Source organism: Grampus griseus (genome assembly GCF_964374135.1).
Source record: "Grampus griseus genome assembly, chromosome: 4".
NCBI lineage: Eukaryota > Metazoa > Chordata > Mammalia > Artiodactyla > Delphinidae > Grampus > Grampus griseus.
In genome coordinates this window covers 58,205,764-58,228,198 of record NC_138997.1, presented here as the reverse complement: position 1 = coordinate 58,228,198, position 22,435 = coordinate 58,205,764, and the positions used below count along the sequence as shown (strand labels likewise).

Here is a 22,435-nt window from a genome sequence, read left to right as displayed (position 1 = left end):
GGTCCAGACAGAGTCTTAATATGTGTCCTGCTTTCTTTTGACTGACATTTCCAACTGTTTCATTTTCTCTGCTTTTAAAAAATATCCTTATCTTTATGTCTTTACTCTGTACTGTCAACTACTCATGTTCTCTAATGCCAACTGTCAGGCTGACAGGTGCAACACCTGTTCACACAAGCCTTAGACATTTGGATTATAGTCTCCTGTTCCACCCCAATTTCTGCTTTTTAACTCTGGGTGGTGTAATGTTTACAATAAACAGCCAATACAAAGTCATGTCTTCTTATTCCTTGACATCCCTAATTTAAAACCACTTCTTATGGAAAAGGCAAAACTATGGAGGAAGTAAAAATAGTTATTTCTAAAGATTTAGGGGCAGGGAAGGATGAAGAAGTGGAGCACAGAGTATTTTTAGGAGAGTGGAGAGTCTGTATGAGAGTATAAGGGTAGATAACATGTCATTATACGTTTATCAAAAGATGGAATGTACAACACACAGAGTAAACCTTACTGTAAACCATGGACATTTGTTGATATTCATGTGGATGTTGGTTCATAAAGTGTAACAAATGTGCTGCAGGAATGTGGAATATTGATGGTGAGGGAAACTGTGTATGGGAGGGGGCTAGAAATAGGTGGGGACCCTCTGTATTTTGTGCTCAGCTATGCTGTGAATATAAATGCCTCTAAAAATAGTCAATTAGTTTAAAAATAAACCCCACAAGTACTGCATAGACCTGTCCTCTGAGATTGAAACAATGTATTTTATAGCTGCTTGCTAGACACTGCATTGTATCTTATTCAGCATACCCATATATGAAACGATCATTTTCCCTCACAACTGCTCCCATTTACTTCACCTTTGTAAATGACAATATTCACTACTAAATTGCCCATACCAAAAAAAATAATAATAAATAAGTAAAGGACTGACATATACAAAGAAACAAAAGCCAAGGATTAATTCTGGCACTCTCTCTTTTAATCTCCACCCTCAGCCTATCAGAAAATCCTATTGACTTTGTAAATACTTCCTAAATCTCTCCATTTATATTCAAAATTGCTATCATAGTGAAGTTTGGATCTTTATAATGACTTTCAGGAACTATTGCAACTGTATCTCAGCCCATTTCCCTGCTTTAAATCTTGCTCCATTCCAAACAATTCAATAGTCAAAATTTATGAAAGGGGACGCTATATCACATTACTGCTTACAAATTATATGTTGATCCTCATCGACCTTAAATTTGAAGTGAAGAATACTTAGCATTGTCCCTTTGTTTTTTTCATAACCTATCCTCCGATCATGTCTCCAGTCTAATTTCTCTCCTCTTTTCAAATCAAACAGGTCATCATTACTGAATTTCTGCCAGAATTTTACTGGGCCATCTCATTTCTATTAGATCTTTTATCAAAGTATTATAATTTCCCCACTATTGTCCATGTCTTAGACAAGATTAAGCTAAATAACATGCAATTCCAAAATCTCAGTGGCTTAAAACAACAGCTTATTTCTTTCCCATGCCATATGTCCATCTAGTGAGCTGTAACTGTTACATATATTCTTTAACTAGGACTCAGGTTGACAGAGTAGCCACTCTGGAGCACACCCCATTGACATTACAGAAAAGAGAACTCTGGAGTAAGTGCACCTGACAGTTAAGTGTTGGACCTGGAAGTGATACATGACACTTCAGCTCATACTCATTGCCTGGAGAGTATTGAACAATTTGCACCAAACTCAGGGGCTAGGGATTTTATTGTTGTCAAATATCTGGCATATTTGATGAACATCATTAATGATTACCATGCTAATGTTATTAATACTATGGTATTATAATACTCCAAGTGGATAATTCCCATTAATTCCTATGTCCAAGTTTTCAGATTGAAGATCAAATACTAAAAATAATAAACTAGAAATCATTCCAAGAGGTAAACACTCAAAGAGGCAATAATAAGTACATTTAATTACCTTTAGCAGGGACTTTGCAGGCTTGCAGTGCAGTCCTCCAACAAATTCAAAATTAGGTAGTAAGGGTGAAGAAATTCAAAATCTCGGTCAGTTCGAATCAATCACATTTCAGCTTTCCCCATAATCTCACATAATGTGGTAGGTTTTCCTGAATAAAAATAAAGAATGATAGAGGGAAAACAAACTGATATATGAGATGGGAAATGTTTTACCATCAGATTTTCTAAGAAAAATCTTTAAAGAACCAGTATTGGTCCCATGTAACTATTGCCTTTTCCCTGCAAGAGTACACAATAGTGAGATTATGAAGAATCAGACACAGATTTAAGTATGGAACAAAGTCAAAAGCCTGCTGCTTTCTCTGTCAACAGACTCTTTCAGCTTGAGCTAAGTCTGAGCCCTACTCCATGCTCAGAATCAGCACGTGCTCTGAGCAATGAGCAAGGAATTCAGCCAGTGATCCCAGCCTACTATGGTAGAGTCTCCTCCTCTTCTGGAATTCCAATTTATCTCATCCTCATTGCTCCAAAAGAATTTGATATCTTTAAAAATCAGCTTTTGTAATTGATCCATCTTTTTTTTTTTTCTGGTGTTTGGCAGTTTGCCACCACAACTAACTATATCCTATCAGGACTGAAATCTTTTAATAAATATTTTAAAGTGATTATCTCCTTTGCTATCCATAATTATAGTTCCTGTTTCACAAGATCTTGTCCTCTTTGGTGAAGATATAACACTTCATAATAATCTGGTGATGTATTAGTTGTTATTTTGACATATTTAGCTGACAAACACTACAAAAGGGGTACCTTTCAAATGAAGTGGTGACCAAGTGAATATTAACAGAATAAGAAATAAAATTAGTGACTCTGATTAAATTATTTTTCTTAATTTTGAACCAGAGCCTCCTTTCTGAATTCTATTCAATTACTGTGGTGTAAGGGACCTTACCCAGCATTTTGGTGTCCTTTCGAAATATGTACTCTATATCACTAATAGGAGGAAACCATTGCTATCTGGTTTCTCACCACATGGCTTTTTGAATAATCTCCTTGATGTTCTAAGTGTGTTAAAGTTTGATTAGAAAATGTAAGCGATTTTGAACTGCCAGGAAGATCTATCTGCATGAGATCACAAGAAAATCTCATTAATTTAGGTTTTGATTCTGGTAATGCCAAAGGTATTCAAAATACAGTTTCATACTCAGTGTGTATCCCATTTCACTCCCTTATTGGTGTCAGCCATGAGTATAATATTATTCTCTTTGTGAAATGTTTCACTCTCATACCCTTTCATAAAAGTTTCGTTGAGATATATTTTAAATACAATCAATTCTTCCTTTTAAATAAATGACAGTATAGTTTTTGGTATATTTATAATGTTGTGAAACAATCACCACTATTAAATTTTAGAAAATCATTAATCCCCAAAGAAATCCTGTATCCATTTAGAACAGATACTCGATAAAAGGAAAAGGGAAGCAGTTATAAAACAAGAGATCACAACTATAAAGGAAAATTTTAATTTTTCAGGAATAAACTAATTTTTTAGTAATGATGCATTATTAGAGATATTTCTGTCAAAAACAGTAAAAAAGAAAACAATTTTAAAACTCACATGAAACTGAAAAAGACCCCAGATAACCAAAGAAATCCTGAGAAAAAAGACCAATCTGCAGGCATCACACTTTCTGATTTCAAGCAAGATTATAAAGCAATAGTAATCAAAACAATTTGGTACAGGCATAAAAACAGACACATGGACCAATGGAACAGAATCAAGAGCCCAGAAATAAACCCATGCATATTTGATCAACTAATATTTCACAAAGGAACCAAAACAACTCAATGGAAAATGACAGTTTTAAATAATTCTTGCTGAAAAAAATGGATATTCATGTGCAAAGGAATGAAACTAGACTCCAATCTTACTCCACAAAAATTAGCTGGAAATAGATTAAAGACGTCAATGTAAGACCTGAAACCAAAAAATTTCTAGAAGAAAACATGACAGAAAATTTTCTTGACAGAGGTCTTGACAATGATTTTTAAAATATGACACAAAAGCATAAAAAACAAAATTAAAAATAAATAAGTGGGACTACTTCAAACTAAAATGACTATGCACAGCAAAAGAAATGATCAACAAAATGAGAATACGACCTATGAAATAAGAGACATTATTCTCAAACCATATATTGGATACAGGGTTGCCATCCAAAATCTCTAAGGAATTCATACAATTCAGTACAAAAAAAATAATAATTCAATTAAAAATTGAGCAAAGGACCTGAATAGACATTTTTCCAAAGAAGCTATTCAAATAGGTAGCAAATATATAAAAGTGTGCTCACCATTGCTAATCATCAGGGAAATGCAAATTAAAACCACGGTGAGATATCACCTCACACCTATTAGCATGGCTATCATGAAAAGACAAGAGATAACAAATGCTGGGGAGGATCTGGAGAAAGGGGAGCCTTTGTGCACTGTTGGTGGGAATGTAATTTGTGTAAAACTATGGAAAACAGTTTGGAGGTTCCTCAAAAAATTAAAAATAAAACTACTATGGCACTCCATGTTCACTGCAAGTTTGGAGCATTATACAGTAGCCAAAATATGGAAGCAATCTGCATGTTTTTCAATGGGTGAATGGATAAAGAAAATACGATTATATATACCATGGAATATTAAGTCATGAGAAAAAAGGACAACCTGTCATTTGCCTCGACAGATGGAACTTGAGGACTTCATGGTAAGTGAATTAGGTCAGACAGAGAAAGACAAATCCTATTTGATATCACTTAAATGTGGAATCTAAAAAGAAAACAAAACAAAAAAGAAAATGAACTCATAGAACCAGAGAAGAGACTGGTGGTTGCCAGATGCCGGGGCTGGAAGATGGGCACAATAGGTAGGTGAAGGTGGTGAAAGGGTACGAAATTGCAGTTATAAAATAGGTCAGTCCTGTGGCTGTGATGTACAGCATGGTGACTATAGTTAATAATACTGTGTTGTATATGTGAAATGTGCTAAGAGAGTAGATCTTAAAAGTTCTCATCTCAAAATAAAAAAAACTACATTCAGTGATGAGTGTTAACAAGTTCTTGTGGTGTTCAATATGTACAAATATAAAACCATTGTGTTGTATACCTGTGATAAAAGGAAATGATTTTAAGGCAGGACAAGAAAAATTTAACATAAAATTTTCTCTTCCATTTGAGCCACTACCCCCCCCCTTTAGTGTATCTGCATTCTACATTAACTAGGTCCCCTTAGAAGACACAAGAGTGCCTACTCAACCACCACCACCACAACAACAAAAAAACCAATTTCCTCCTGGTGCCAGCAAGGTAGCTCCTTAGGAGATAAAATTCCTTCCTTAATCCCTTAAGGGATCACAGTGACCCACTACTCGCCTTCTTGACCTATGTAAACTGTCAGTATATTACTTTGATGTATAACACTTTGTCTCAAAAACTTGTACAACTGTGCTTTGACTTCTAAAGGGGAGAACATTCCTCAGAGCTTTATGAAAAACTGTCTCCTGGATTATAATCCTCACGTTGGCTCTAATACAATTTTCCAGTTTTTTGTAGACTGACTATTGATTAATTTTTGTAGATCCCTGAAATGAATGCAATGTTACATGTTAATTATATCTCAAAAAATCTAAATAATGTAAGTAGGGTAGGGCTTCCTCAAAGATAAATAATGTCTTATGCAAAAATCATCCATGACACAATTAAATGAATGCTTTTCAAATAAAAAAAATCAAAAGGAAAAACAAAGGGGGTAAACAGACTTGCTTAAACAGAGAAAAACTTTGTGCTCAGAGTAAAAGCTCACTAGTTGACCTCTAATGCAATTTAAAATAGAACAACAGCAACAAGAAAATAATAGGTTAAAAGTTTAAAAACATGGTCCTTTAGGGAAAAATCTTCCTTTTTTCTCCTTTGGAAAACAAGAGCAGATGAAACGAAGCTATATTTATTTATTTATTTTCTAGTTTCATGCTCACCACATGCCAAGCTCTGCAACCAACTAACCAAGCCCTGATAGAATGCAAACAGAAAGTCTGAGAAACAGCACATTAATCAGAAAGAAAACAGACTGTGTACCAGAAGTAAACAAGAGAGTAGTCCAAGGTTATGGAAATTAAGCACAGTGTCAGATTTGGGTTTTCCAGTTACTTCAAAAAAACCTAGGGGCATCAGTCAGGATTTATGCATAGGTATATAGAATATTCCTTCTTTGATATATTGTCAGTACTCAATCATATAAAACAAAACAAAAAAGAGAAAAAAAGGAAAAAAAGAGAAAAAAAAGAGAAAAGAAAAAAAAATTATTATTTTTTCATTCAATATAGTTAAGCAAGAGGAGCTTGGGTTCTCTCTTAAAAACACTTTTTTGTAAGTTTTCATACAGTCAGATAAATATTTGCATTTTACATATGAAATAAGAATCATTACATGCACATTTCTCTTACCTAAAACCTTGCTGTAATACTTATCCCATTCCAGAAATATATCATATGAATATAACATTTCATTCATTGCATAGAAAAACCAATTCTTCAGCCTCTGTATAAAAGTCACGTTGTCTGTCAGTACTGATGTGATGCCAGGAACATATGAAGAAGGTATAAGATGCTCAGCACACAATCTCTCAATGACATTCCCATAAGAAAACCAAAAATAATATATAAATGGGATATTGAGGAGTTCAGCCACTGATTCCCCACAAAAGCTTAAAAGGTCATCAATACAGATATCAAACTTAGCTGCCAGTAGCCTGTTGAGTAACTCCTTGTTTGTGATAGCACTGTCACATACTCATTTGTCTGATGTTAATAAACTGCTGATCATTTTTGTTAGTTTTTCTTGCAAGTCCCACCATGAAAGTTTCGGCACTTCAAAAGAAATTGTATAGAGACCAGTATCAAATTCTTCCATGAAAGCTTCTTTAGTTACTGGAAGTTGGAGGATCTCCACATTGAAGGGAATCTTGGTATGATCAAGCAGAAGGCTTGGTGAAGGTACCAGGATGGTTATCTCATGTGTGTGAAGGAGGAGTTCTTCCAGAATAACTTTTAAATTAATCCAGTGACTAAAATCCTCAGGCCATACAAGTACTTTCCCAGTCCTTCCAGAGTCAAAGAGACATAGATGCAGCCTGAAAAGGACACAGAAGCCTTTCACAGTCTTCATGATTAACTCTTGCTCAAACTAAATCTTATCCATTTTATTTTATTTTATAGTAGGCTGGGTTGAACTTTGAATTGTGTACTTGTAAATCAACCATATGTCACTTAAAAAATAAATTAATTAATTTAAAAGAAAATGATTAAAATGCAATGCAACTGCTGTGATGGAAAAAAAAAGTCGATGAAGTCAATAATATATTAAGGAAAAAAAAAAAAAACAAGTGAGAATTTCCAAACTTCTTTTGGATGATATCAAAATAAAGAGGCTTAAAGTTAAAGACAAATCCATAATAAATTCTTGGTAATGTTAAAAAAGTCCATCATCATGTGATGCATACTCAATTAAAACTAGATTTTTTGGAATTTTTCTCTGGTTTTCTTTGAATGTCCGTTTGAAAAGAGTGGTCTCTCTAGTATTTCTCTTACTGATAATTATGCTAGGTATTCTACATAGGAAAGAGACAAACACTTCCTGCCAGAAAAATAAAATATGTCGAGTTTAAGAGCTGTTAAGGCAAGGAGAATTTAATATAAATATTCTGATGCTAAATAAAGTGCCAGTTTGGCTATATCACAGCTATCTTTAAGAAAAATATCTTTTTATTATTACTGTGGATATGAGTCAAATTCTGCTTCTAGGTGAGATTAATGTTATGTTGTGAAGAGATAACTTAGAATGGAGAAAGTAGATCATGAATAAGAAATATTGATTATCTTACGCTTCCTTCTAGTGTATCCACTTCTCTTTTCTTTGCTTTCTTGTTCTAAGATTCTTCTTATAGTGTAAAATTCCCTTTTTTTTTTTGGCTTGGATCTTCACAACTGGAAGCCACTACTCCATGTAGAAATGGAAACAATTATATTTAGGATCATAACTTCATCTATAGTCCTTTTGCTTAAAATGTTGATTTTCCTCAAGTTATTAATCAATAGGAATATAGGATGATAATAACATTATCATAAGAATAATTGACTAATAATAAAAATATAATTGCATAATTATTCAATTTCCTACTATAACTTTAAATTCTACCTCCAAATGATAAGCCAATCTATTTTCATTTGCAGTCTTCACTATCATCAATCTAACCCTATTCAGTTTCATATCTAATCTGGACTTACTGAAGTACCCTTCCAATATCACTTCTTCAACTTCTGCACACCTGCAACTTACTCTCCATAGAGAAACTTTTCTGATTTTCAAAAAAATTCTATTTCAGAAAATATCATACTTGAGCAAAATGGTTTAATAACTTTCTCTTATATGTACATTAAAATCTATACTCTTTGAAATGGCCCACAAGACCCTAGTTTTCTAATCTTATGTTGTTTCACTTTCCCCCCTTCATTGATATCAGCTTCCTTTAAACTTTCCATGATAAGAATTTCTTTCCTGTAGTGACAGCATCAAGATTGTAGAAGGAGATCTCTACTGTCATCCACACAGAATATTGATATTGGCAGTCATCCAGGGATGAACGTAAGTTTCTGGGAGTCCGGTGGAGAAGTTTTATCCCACCATTGGAGCAAATCATTCCAAGAACAGATTCATTGAAGAGGGTAAGAAAACAATTTCACTTTGCCTGTGTCATTCCTTCCACAGGGCATTATGGACCAGTTCCAGGAAAGTTCCTTGTAAGAACTTCTTCTTTAGGAGAACTGTAATTTCTCCTACAGTGGAAAGTGAAATCTTATGAGTACTTGGTTTCCCCAGCAATAAGGGATGTCCACTTCTTTCTCACCTTTCCCAGATTACTGAGGTGATCTGCAAAGCTAAGGAGATAGGAGAGGCTGGGATCATCACCAGGCCTTAGAACTTATCAAAGCAAGGCTAGTAACCACTCTGTGGTTCTTCCTTCTAAACAATTTCTGGACTCCATTAGGAAGCCTGCCCACCATCTTCTTGGGACAACTCATCAGAAGACTGCTCTGTGGGGCCACAGACTCCCCCAATGCTTTGTGCTCCTTTACTAAACTCTGCTTCTCCTTCTCCCTGACCCACAGAGCTGTCTCCAGCTGTACACTGCCATGGAGAATAAGAGTAAGCAAGTGCAGAAACCATATCTGTAGGACTGGGATAAGACTCACAAACTTGAACATTTCAGGACTCTACACTAGGGAAAACAAATTGGAGACCCTCAACACACAGCTTCCATTGTGGAATCAAAAGAAGGCATACAACCTGAAGAAATCCCCCTAAAGAGGGAAAAAGCAATGTGGAACAGACATATCCATAAGAAAGGTCTGAGAAAGTCTCAGATTTTCTAGTCAGACTGAGAGGTGAAAGCATTTCTGTCCCAAAGCCAGTCAGTAACGATTGTGTGAGATAACTGATGCTTTATGTGCAAACACCAACACAAGCCTTTAAGGAACATAAAAAATTAAGGAAACATGACATCACCAAAGGAACACAATAACTTTCCAGCAACAAATTACAAAGAAATACAGATCTATGAATTCCCTGAGAAGAATTTTAAATAATTTTTAAAGGAAGCTAAGAGAGCTGTGAGAGAACACAGACAATGAAATACAGCTCAGTGAAATCAAGAATACAATACATGAACAAAATGAAACATTCAACACAGACAGAAATCATAAAAAGAAACAAAAATGAAACGGGAAAAATTATAGACCATATTTTTCTAAAAATAACACAACAATGAAAAGAAACAAACAACATACCCCAGAAATCCTGGAGCTAAAGAATGCAATGAATGGAATGAAAAATGAATACAGAGCCTCAAGAGCAGACTCAGTGAAGCAGAAAAAAGAATCTGTGAGCTCAAAGACAAGTCATTGGAAATTATCTAGTCAGAAGACAAAAAGGAAAAAAGACTAAAAAAGAGTGCTGGAGGCTTATGTGAAGAACGGGACACCTTAAAGTTAAACAATACTTGCATTATTGGATTCTCAGCAGGAGAAGAGAGGGAACAAGGTGCAGAAAGCTTAATTTAAGAAATAATAGCTAAAACTTCTCAAGCTGGGGGAGGAATATGGACTTCCAGGTACATGAAACTCAGAGGTTCCCACACAGAATCACCAAAGAGAAGACTTAACCAAGACATATGATAATCAAATTCTCAATAGTTAAGAACAAAGAGCAAAGGGAGAAAAATACCAAACCAGCAAGAGAGAAAAAAACAACTCACTTCATACAAGGGAACTCCCCATAGAGATATTATTAAATTTCTCAGCAGAAACTTTGCAGACCAGGACAGATTTGGTTGGTATATTAAAAGTTCCAAAAGAAAAAAACCTATGATCCTGAAATATTTTATGTGAAAATGATGTCCTTCAGAAATAAAGGAATGATACTTTCCCATACAAACAAAAGCTGAAATGGTAGAAAACTCAGACCAATATCTCTGATGAATATAGATGTCAATTTTTTTCAACAAGACATTAGCAAACCAAATTCAACAGCACAAAAAAGGGACCATACACTGTGATCAAATAAGATTTATCTCTGGGATTCAAGGATGGGTCAACATACATAAATCAGTATTATGATACACAATATTGACAGAATGAAAAATAAAACTCATATGAGCATATTATAGACACAAAAATTTTGAAAAAAATATAACATCTTTTCATGATAAAAATGCTTAACAAGTTAGGAATAAAAAGAACATGACTCAACATGATAAAGGCAATCTATGCAAACCCACAGCTAACATCATACATAACAGTGAAAGTGACAGCTTTTCCTCTGGGATTTCATCAGGAATAACACATGTGCTCTATTCAATACTGTACTAGAAGTCCTGGCTAGAGCAATCAGTCAAGACAAGGAAATAAAAGGCACCCAAATTGGAAAGAAAGAAGTAAAATTGCATTTCTTTGCAGATGATATTATCTTTTATATAGGAAATTATAAAGACTACCAAAAAGTTTTTAGAAGTGACCAGTGAATTCAGTGTATTTGCAGAGTACAAGTCAATGTACAGAAATGGGTTGTATTTCTATACACTAACAACAGAACATCTCAAAAAAGAACAAAGAAAACAACTCCATCCAAAATAGCTCAAAAAGAATAAATGTTTAGGAGTAAATTTACCTAGGATGTGAAAGTTCTGTACAGCAAAAATTATAAGACTTATTTGAAATAAACAGAAGAAGACACAGAAAGTTGGAATGATTCCCATATTCATGGATTAGTAGAATTAATATTGTTAAAATATCCATACTATCCAAAGCCTTCTGTATTCAACGCAATTGATGTAAAAATTCCAAGGCATCTTCACAAAAATAAGAAACACAATCCTAATATTTATATGGAGCCACAATATAATTGCCAAAGTAATCCTGAGAAAGAAGGACAAAGCTAGAAGGCTCACACTTCCTGACTTCAAATTATGTTACAAAGCTATAGTAATCAAAACAGTATGACACTGGCATAAAGTATGCATGTAGACCAATGGAACAGAATTGAGAGTTTAAAACAAAAAAATCTTTGACTATAAGGTTAACTCATATTTTATATGGGATCCAATAACACTAAATGGGGAAATGATAGTTTCTTTTATAAATGGGGATAGAAAACTGGATAACCACATGCCAAATAATTAAACTGGACCCCTATCCTACATCACTCACAAAATTTAGCATGCAATTGATAGAGACTTAAACATAACAAAAACTGAAAGCATTCATAGAAGAATAGATAGGAGAAATGCTCTTTGACTTTGGTCTTGGCATTGATTTTTTTTGATTGACACCAGAAGCACAGCAACCACAGCAAAAATAAACAAGTGGGACTATATCAAACTAATAAGTTCTACACAGGAAGAATAAAAATAAACAAAATAAAAGGCAACCTACAGAATGGGAGAAAATATTTGCAAATCATATATCTGATAAGGCATTAATATCCAAACTACATAAAGAACTCTATACTTAATAGTTTAAAAAATCTGTTTTAAAATGGGTAGACACATTGAATAATTTTCCCAAAGAATACATATTATAAATCACCAAGAGGTATGTGAAGATGTGCTCAACATTTCTAACCATCACAGAAATGCAAACCAAAGCCACAATGATCTATCACCTCACATCTGTTAGAATAGCTATTATCAAGTACAAGACACAAGAAGTATTTGTGACCATATGGACAAAAGAGAACTCTAGTGTACTATTTGGGGGAATGTAAATTAGTACAGCTACTATGGAAAACAGTATGGAGGTTTTGTGAAAAAAAAAAATAGAGCTACACATATTTAGCAATTCTCCTTCTGGGTACATATCCAATGGAAGTGGAAACAGGATCTTACAGCGATATCTGCACTCATGTTCATTTTAGCATTAATAACTACAGCCAAGATATAGAAATAATCTAAGTGTCCATCAATAGATGAATGGGCAAACTGATGTGATATATGTATACAATAGAAGATTAGTTAGCTATGAGAAAGAAGGAAATCTTTCCATCTGCCACAGCATAGATGGACATTGTGGTCATAATGCTAAGTGAAATAAGTTTGACAGAGAAAGACATACTGTATGATATCACTTATATGTGGAATCTAAAGAAGCCAAACTTATAGAAACAGAGAATAGAATTGTGGTTTCTTGAAGGTAGGGGTTAAAGTGAAGGGAGAGATGATGGTAAAAGTGCACAAACATACAATTATAAGACGAATGAGTTCTGGGGACCTAATGTACTGCATGGTGATTATTGTTAATAATACTGTATTACACTTGAAAGTTGCTAAGTGAAAACATTTTCAATGTTTTCACCACAAAAAAAGGAAAGAAGCAAAGAATGGTAATTATGTGGTGTCTCAAAGATGTTATTTAATGCTAAGGCAGTAATTATTTCTAATATAAAAGCATTTCAAGTCACCTCAAATTTATACTATGTTGTATGTTGATTATATCTCAATAACTGTTTGGATATCATTAAAAATTTCTTGTATTAATGATTCTGCTGAATTATATTTGTAATGAACCACAAAAGGGATAAATAACTTTGACCCACAGCCAATGAATTCATCCATTATCAGTATTACTCTCTCAATGTTATTAGATGTTTCCTGGCTTGGATGTTAACCATTTGTACTTTAGTAGGAAAAAACTAAAAGTGTTTATTTTGTTCTCTTAGTCTTAGGAAGTCTGGAAAAATAAGAGAGTGGGCTTTCTCTTGGATTTGAGTTCAGTGAGTCACTAAATTTTTACATTACAAAAATTCCATTCTTGTTGCAAAGCTTCCTCCGGTTCTGCTTCAATTTGTTTATTCAAAGATTTTTCCAAGTCATTTAAATTTCTTAGTAATTAAGTCAGTTAAGGTATTGACTCCATTTTTGTCCATGATGGTATAACTGGAACCAGACTAACCCTCTGCCACAAACAACTAGAGAACTGGACAAATTATATGTAACAACTATTTTCAGGTATTGAACAGGCATCACAGAAACTTGACAACTAAGAGAAGGGAAGCTAATGAGGTGAACCCTAAGATCACTATAGCTTTCTGACTATAGCCACTTTTGAGATTACATTGCCAAAAATAGAATCAATAGCAGAAACTGGGGGTATCAATGAGTGAAGAAAAAGAATGAGAACTTGAGGAGAATTGACATCTGGGAAAGGAACTGCCATAAATTGGAAATTCAAAATGCTCTACACTGTTTTCTACTGAAAAACTAAGGTACTCAGTTTGTGTTGATGCTGAAGTCAATTTTCACCCGTGGCCTTAAAATATCTTGATTTTTTTTACCACTTTTATACCTCTCAGTCTTAGGAACCAATAAAATTGCTAAAATTCTGGGTCAATGAAATGTGACCTTTTTGCAGAGTCCATGTAGATAATAAGATAAAATCATTTCCAGTATTATCTAACTATTTCTGTCAGGGTAAATAGCCAGTGTGAAGGGATCCAATTTAGGAAATTGGCCTCAGTGCCCAGTTGGTTTACTCTAGCAATGATGCCCTATCAGGAACTCAATGTTTAATTCTCTTCCAAGCAGATATGATCCTTTTGACACTCAGGGAGTAGTTACATGAGCCTCAGTAAATAAGATCCCATACACTGGGGCCCATGCATAGCTTTACTCTCTGTCACCATAGTCACTTTGTTAATTTGTTCTAGGAGCCAGAACTGGGGTGGATGATGATAAAAGCGGTCTGATGTGACCCGGCTGGGTAATTTTGCCTACTTAATTGCTTAATGCCAATTCTATGATGGTTGGTCTCTGGTGAGAAATAACATGATGTCCCATGGTTGAGTGTTCCATATTTAACAGGGTCCCATAACATGTCAGGAGTTGTTTTTCCAAAAACACATAATTCTTCAGTCCAGATGACTTTATATTGCTGTGTTGTGATTCTTCTATTAAGCTTGGCAGAGATTCCATACAGTGTCTTCTCTCACTGCTGATGTATTTAATGCTATAAGGTTTACCTAATATTGCAGACTATTACAGGCTGGACCTATTGCAGAATTCTTTCCTGCTCTGGGTCCATTCATAACTGATAGTCTTTTGAGTTATCTGGCCTACGAGTCAAGAATGGAAAAATATGCTTCCCCTAATTCCTGAAAAGGCCTACAATATCTATTATTTTTCTTTGCAGAAAAAAGGCAAAATGCAAAATCTATCCTCTTTTGGAAATGATTACCTTAAATATCTCTGATCACTGGATCTCAATTAATTTTACTGATGTGGAAGATCACACTTGAATATTCACAGGGTTTTTCTCCCACTTTCTAAAGCTCATGTGTCTTACACAGTTGCCCAACATACTAACCACTTTTTGTTCATCTTTCTGATTTGCATAGTGTTGTCAACATAGCTGGTTAGTACAATTTTCTGAAGGATATCCAGATAATTCATATCTCATTGGCCTATATTATGAGGGAAGAGAAGAAAGTTTATTTTATATAGTCTTCAGGCAAAATTGTATATACATGTATACTATTGTCTTTTCCAAGTGAATGAGAACTGTATCTGATCTCCTTTCAGATAGGGATGGCAGAGAACACAGTTACTAGAGCAATGACCTCATCCCATGTACCTGAAGATGTATGCTTTAGCAGAGATATCACATCAGACACAGAGTGTGAGAGTAGAATGAATTCTTGTATGAGTTTGCAGGATCCACTACCATTTTCCAGGATCTTTTGGTTTTGAGGGGCCCAGATAGGATGGAGCTCATCATCCTGCATTCTTTAACTCTTTAATATCTTTAATTTTCACCATACACAGAAGTGTGATCCTGTCTTCTGTTTGTGTTTTTGGGGTCAAGTAAGTTGTTTCAAGTCTTTAATGGGTTGACTAGTGGACACCCCAAAGTATGTCCAAGTTGTAACTCCCAGGATTTATAAAATTGACCTTATATGGAGAAAGCAGTCTTTGAAATATACAGGCATACCTCATTTTATTGTTCTTTGCTTTATTGTGTTTCACAAATATCAGCTTTTTAACAATTGAATGTTTGTGGCAACCATGAGTCAAGTCAATCAATGCCATATTTTCAACAGCATTTGCTCACTACATACCTCTGTGTCACATCTGGGTAATTCCTGTAATATTTCAAACTTTTTCATTATTATTATATTTGTTGTGGTGATCTGTGATCAGTGATCTTTGATATTACTATTGTAATTTTAGGGGGTGCCACAGAACCTCACCCATACAAAATGATGAACTTAATCAATAAATACATGTGTTCTAACTGCTCCATCAACTGGCTATTCACCTGTCACTCTCCTGCTCTTCAGATCTCCCTATTCCCTTAGACACAACAGTATTGAAATTAGGCCATTAAAAACCCTGCAATGGTCTCTGTGTTTTCAACTGAAAGAGTTGAATATCTCTCCTTTAAATCAAAGGTAAAAATAATAAAGCTTAATGAGAAAGGCATATTGAAAGCTAAGAGAGACCAAAATCTAGGCTTCTTGCACCAAAGATTTTTTTTTTTTTTGCAAAGGAAATGTTCTTGAAGGAAATTAAAAATGCTACTCCAGTGAACACACAAACGATAAAGTGAAACAGCCTTATTGCTGAAATAGAGAAAGATTTCATGGTCTAGTTAGAAGATTAAACCAGCCACAACATTCCCTTAAACCAAAGCCTAAACCAGAGCAAGGTCCTAACTCTTTTCAATTCTAAGAAGGCTGCAAGAGGTGAGGAAGCTGCCTAAGAAAAATTGGAACTAGCAGAGTTTGGATCATAAGGTTTAAGGAAAGAAGCCCTCTTCAAAACATAAAAGTGCAAGGTAAAGCAACAAGTGCTGATGTAGAAGCTGTAGTAAGTTATCCAGAAGATCTAGCTAAGATAATTCATGAAGGTGGCTACAGGCAGCAGATTTTCAATGTAGATGAAACAGCCTTATATTGAAAGAAAATGCCATTTAGGACATTCATAGCTAATGAGGAGAAATCAATATCTGGCTTCAAATTTTCAGAGAACAGGCTGACTCTCTTGTTATGGGCCAAGCAGCTGGTGATTTGAAGTTGAAACCAAAGTTCATTTGCCGTTTTGAAAATTCTAGGTCCTTAAGAATTATGATAAATCTACTCTGCCTGTGCTCTATAAATTGAACAACAAGGCCTCGATGACAGCATATCTCTTTACAACGTATATTTACAGCTAAATATTTTCAGCCCACCTCTGAGACCTACTGTCAGAGAAAAGAACCTTTCAAAATATTACTGCTCACTGACAAGGCACCTGGTCATCCAAGAGCTCTCATGGAGATGTACAATGAGACTAATATTGTTTTCATACCTTCTAACACAATGTCCATCATGCATCGCATGGATCAAGGACTAACTAAAACTTTCAAGTCTTATTATTTAAGAAATACATTTTGTTAGGCTATAGCTGTCATGGATAGTGATTTCTCTGATGGATCTGGTCAAAGTGAATTGAAAACCTTCTGAAAAAAACTCATCATTTTAGATACCATTAAGAACATTTGTGATTTATGGGAAAAGGTCAAAATATCAACATTAACAGAAGTTTCAAAGAAATTGATTCCAGCTCTAATGGATGATTTTTAAGGAGTTCAAGACTTCAGTGGAGGAAGGAACTGCACGTGTGAAAATAGCAAGAGGACTCAGAAGTGGAGCCTAGGCAAAAAATATACAAATCAATTTTCACTGCAAAGTAAAGGAACTGTTACAGTGGAGGATTACTGGACTGAATATCGATATTATGACATAGTATGAGTATGTTTCGTGTTTGGTAATTGCAATCATTGTTGCTTTTGTTGTGGTCATCCATTTACAGTGCTTGGTGTCAGTCTATCTTTTGTAAAAATAAAATACAGTGTGTGTGTGTGTGTGTGTGTGTGTGTGTGTGTGTGTGTGTGTGTGAAAATAAATAAATAAATAAAAAGTAATAGAACCTAAGATTTAGAAATAAATAATAAATAAATAAAATAATTTATTTTAATGTTAAAAAAAAAAAAAGAAGTGGAGCCTAGGGATTTCCCTGGTGGTCCAGTGGTAAAGAATCCGCCTTCCAATGCAGGGGACATGGGTTCAATTCCTGGTCAAGGAACGAAGATCCCACATGGCACGGGGCAATTAAGTCTGCGCGCCACAACTACTGAGCTTGTGCACCTCAATGAGAGAACCTGTGTGCCGCAAACTACAGAGCCCATGCACTCTGGAGCCCACACCACAACTAGAGAAAAGAAAACCCACCCTCCATAACTAGAGAGAAGCCCACGTGCTACCACTAAGACCCAAAGCAGCCAAAAAAAAAGAAGTGGAGACTAAAGATGTGACTGAATTGCTGCAATCTCATGATAGAACTAATGTGTGAGGAGTTGCTTCTTATGGATTAGTAAAGAAAGTGACTTCTTGAGATGGAAAGTAGTGCTGGTGCAGATGCTATGAAGATTGTTGAAATGAAAACAAATGATTTAGAATATTGCATAAACTTACTTGATAAAGGGGCAGCAAGGTTTGAGAGGATTGACTCCAATTTCAAATGAAGTTCTATTGAACACAAAATGTTTTCAAATAGCATTGTATGTTACAGAGAAACAAAAGAAAGAGTCAATTGATGTGCCACAGCCACCCTTGTCTTAAGCAACCACCAGCCTGACTCATTAACAGTCATCAAAAAGGTAAGACCTCCACCAGCAAAAAGATTATGACACATTGAAGGTTCAGATGATGATTAACATTGATTAGCAATAAAATCTTTTTTAATTAAGGAAGGTACATTTTTTTACACACTTAATAGATTACATTACAGTACAGACATAACTTTTACATCTACTGAGAAACAAATAAATTTGTGACTCACTTCACTGTGACCTTTGCTTTGCCGTGGTGGTCTGGAATCCAACCTGCTATACCTCTGATGTATGCCTGTAATTAAGTTAAAGATATCGAGATAAGTTCATACTGGATTTAGGATGGGCTCTAAATCCAATGACAGATATTCTTATGACAAGAAGGATGGAAAGGGTTTATAGACACACAAAGGAAAAGGTGATGTGAAGAGAGAGACAGCAATTGGAGAGAAACCACAGCCAAGGAACAACATGCATTGTCAGAAGCCAACAGAATCTTGTAGCGAGCCATGGAATGGATTTTTCAAGAAATCTCAAAAAGCAATGGAGCATAACAACGCCTTGATTTCAGACTTCTGGCTTCCATAACTGTGAAAGAATAAATTTCAGTTGTTATAAACTACTAAGTTTGTGGTAATTTGTTATAGCAGCCCTAGGAATCTAATACAGAGTGCTTCTACCCGACCTTTCCCACTATTATAACTTTTATCCCACATGTCAAGGATACAGTTTGCATTTGTGCCACTGACAAAGTATTTCTATCCAATTATATATTTGAGGGACTGAAAAAATCATTAGCTGTCCCAGGATGCTGTCATCCTCTTGGGAAAGAATTGAGGAAATTATTAGCATGCACACTTACTGTGATGCTACAGCGTTCTTCCTCTAAAGGACTTAGTCTCTTCATTAGTCAATGGATCAGGTCTAAAAACTCTCAGGTCTAAAAGCTTGATAAGTGATTATGATTTGAGTGAAACGATGGTCCTCATCCTTCTGATACTGATCCTCAAACTCTTCTGGTAGATAGGACAATGCCCTTTTTGGTGGCCTGTTTATCTCTATCACCATATTGATAGCTTTTCATGGGTTAAGACTGCTTGGCTGCCACTCTAACCTCACTGTTCACTGTGATCATTGTGACTATCTGACTTCTGATGATTGAGTACCATCACCTAGTCTCTCTTATTTTTGGATTTGATTACAATTAACATCATTGAGCTCAGTTTTGTTACTGCCAACCACCTGGCCCTCAGAATATGGCCACACTGAACAATTTATAACTTCAGTAAACAATCATGTGGTAGATTTTCCAGACTTACAAGCATGTAAATCTTAATATATCCACTATTCTAAGCCTTTGGATTCCTTCTTTCACTGTTTATCATGGCACTTCCAGCATATCAATTTTACTTCCTATGGGCCATCACTTTTTCCAAGTTTCTACAGGAATCTCAGTACTCTGTTACCACCATCTCCTGGAGTCTGAACCCAGGTATTAAATCCTATGTCCTGACAGTGCTCCAAAGTTTTAAATGATGCTTCCTTATACAACTTTATGTTTTACTTTCCTTAATCCTATTCTTCAGCATACAGTTCCATATATAATCTCTCAGTTCCTGCTGGTAAATATTGGATAGGTCCTCCAGTTCTTTTGAGCTATACTATGTTTCCTCCCTTGGTTGATCCTTCTTATACCTGGCTTTATACACTGTGACTTAACCCTAGTCATTGGCCTGTGGCCAAGAGGGGAGATAAGAGCAGATACTGAAAGGGACATAAGATGTTCTGTAGGGTAGAGGACCCTATATCATCCTCAAACAATGGAGAAGTGCTACCCCTTCACAGAGAGGAGTGGGCTCAGGGGAATCTAGGAATTCAAGATTTTCACATACATTAACTATTTCTCTGATGTCTTGGCATTCTTTTCTTTCTCAACCAGGGTCCTGCTCTTCAAAAAAGTTAAAACTACGTTGGGAATTTAAGTAGAACTGGAAATGTTTTATTTTAAAATAAAACTGATTTTTCTTTTTCTTTTGCCTTCTGCAAGAGATGAGAATTGCTTTATATTCTGACAAGGAGGCTCCTCTGGCTTTCTCACTTAGTCTTAATATGATGGTCTAAAGTTCTCATTCTATCATATTTTCCAAAGCACTAATTCTGCAGAAACAAACATGTACCTTCATTTTCCTCATAATTTCTGCTTTTTCCATATTTATCAAATACATGATATATCACAAACACTGCTACCTTCTATTGGGTTTTAAAACGGGTCATGAGGCAGGACCAAACTCAAGGCTGGAGAAGTAGCTTCACCTCTTGACAGGAGGAGTTACAAAGAAAACGTAACCATTTATATTATACTGCAGTAAGAAACTTCATTAAATATAAATAAACTCATGAGGAACTACATCTTTCAAACATGGTTTTAGTAAAAAATCTACTTTAAGCATAAGAAAGTATGACTACTTTATGTAAACTTTATGTTTGTTTGCCTTACAAATCAAACATTTCTAAGGGCTCACACCTGATGTTCCTGCAGCTTTCAGAATGATATCTCTGATATCTCTTCTCCAGATCAAATTTTTCTATTACTGTATCTGTGCTATTTCTCTATTAGGAAGGAAAATTGCTTAGTTATGGATGAGTTGTCTCTGGGCATTGTTATTACTCCTTCCTTCTCAATGGATTAAAATTCATTTGCTAAGGAAAATTAAAACTTTGGGGATTAACATTAGAATTATTACTATCAAGTATCTATTTTCTGATTCTACTATTACTGCCAATAGGCTTTTACAACCAAGTCAGTTCTCCAGCCTAACTCTCCAGATTTTTTATGTCATTCCTTGAACAGGCACCCATCACAGCATTGTTGATTTAGTCTATGGATAGAAGCTGACAAAGGAGATATTTTGACCAAGCTATAATATATAAAAGTGCTAATTTTTAGCTTTTTGCTGTTGAATCTCTCTTTTACCCATTCCTCCTTGCTTAGTAATATTTTTCAGTTTTTCCAATACTTATATTTTTTCTTGAAACCAGAGACACAAATTTAGATATGGGAAAACATTAGATAGATTAAATCATGCTATACTTCTTCATGGACTTGTTCTTTCCAGGCAGTTATCAAGCAACCTTTTGTTTATATTAAATTGCAATAATCAATACATTTCAGGAAGTTCCAGCTTACCTAGGAAGAAATATATAAATGACATGGAGATGGAGGTGAAAGACATCATTTCACTTAGTGCATCTCATTCATCACTCACCTTACTGATCATGGATTAACCAGGAATTTAGTCCTGCAATAACCTTTATTCTATAAAATATACATAGGAGGATGAGTCTTTTCGCTATGGAAGGGAAGACTTGTTGATTCCTGGTGAGATCTGCATCATTAGGGAGGGCTCTTAAGCCACTGGGGTTTCTCTGCTTGCCTTTCTTTACACCCCAAAAGGAAATTCACCTTCCCATGTGTAACCTGTGTATTCTCTGGTGGCTGACTAGGTGCAACTGGAGACCAAATTGAGACACATGTGAGTGATGCAAATTCTTTATGCTGCACTTCCATACTTAGCATGGAAGAAATTATAATCTTTAGAAATCAATTTCTCATTTAACCATTTATATCGACCTTGGGGCATTTCTTCATTCTCAGTGAGCATGATGAAATAGCAGTTTTATATCAATAAAGGAAGAAAGGTCTAATTTGTTCCAAACTCTCCATGAGTTTTAGGATCATCACTATTGCTAACTGCATGATGAGATTTTATGTCTAGGAGTCCTGGAAAGGAGACAGGATCTAAAATGAAGCATGTTAACCAGGGCAAATGATCCACGATGTGGGGAGCTTTCCCTCTGTAGAAGAATCATGATTTTACCACCTGACAAAGGTGAAAAACAGGTGCCTGCATTTCATGGTGTCATGTTGACTTCTGATATCATATAGGAGTGGTTTACATCTGAAGATATAAAAAGGTCATCTCTGTGGGAAATTAATGGAGGAATTGAGAGTGAGACATTAGAGCCAGAATCTAGAACCATGGTAGAATTGGAGTGGGATTCATAAGCAAAGAACCTGCAGAGGAAATGACATTGAGAAGCCAAGGGTAGGTAGTGATTCAATGTGCATTGCTGAACTGATAGTTCCTTGTTCCATAGGCAGCAGACTCAAAAGTCCCAACTGTATTGCCGTTTGAAATATCACCATTGATAGTCCCATAA

At 35.2% G+C, this 22,435-nt stretch overlaps 1 pseudogene across 1 annotated transcript in view; it reads right to left on the bottom strand.

Annotated features, from left to right (window-relative positions):
• Positions 1-7,184, bottom strand: part of LOC309821624 (UDP-glucuronosyltransferase 2C1-like) — a 36,764-nt pseudogene extending 29,580 nt beyond the window's left edge. The window contains exons 1-2 of the transcript in view: positions 6,464-7,184; positions 1,976-2,123 (exon numbers count right to left, since the gene is read on the bottom strand). The product of the transcript in view is annotated as a UDP-glucuronosyltransferase 2C1-like (transcript). The remainder of the gene's footprint in view (positions 1-1,975; positions 2,124-6,463) is intronic.
• Between the last annotated feature and the right edge of the window lie 15,251 nt (positions 7,185-22,435).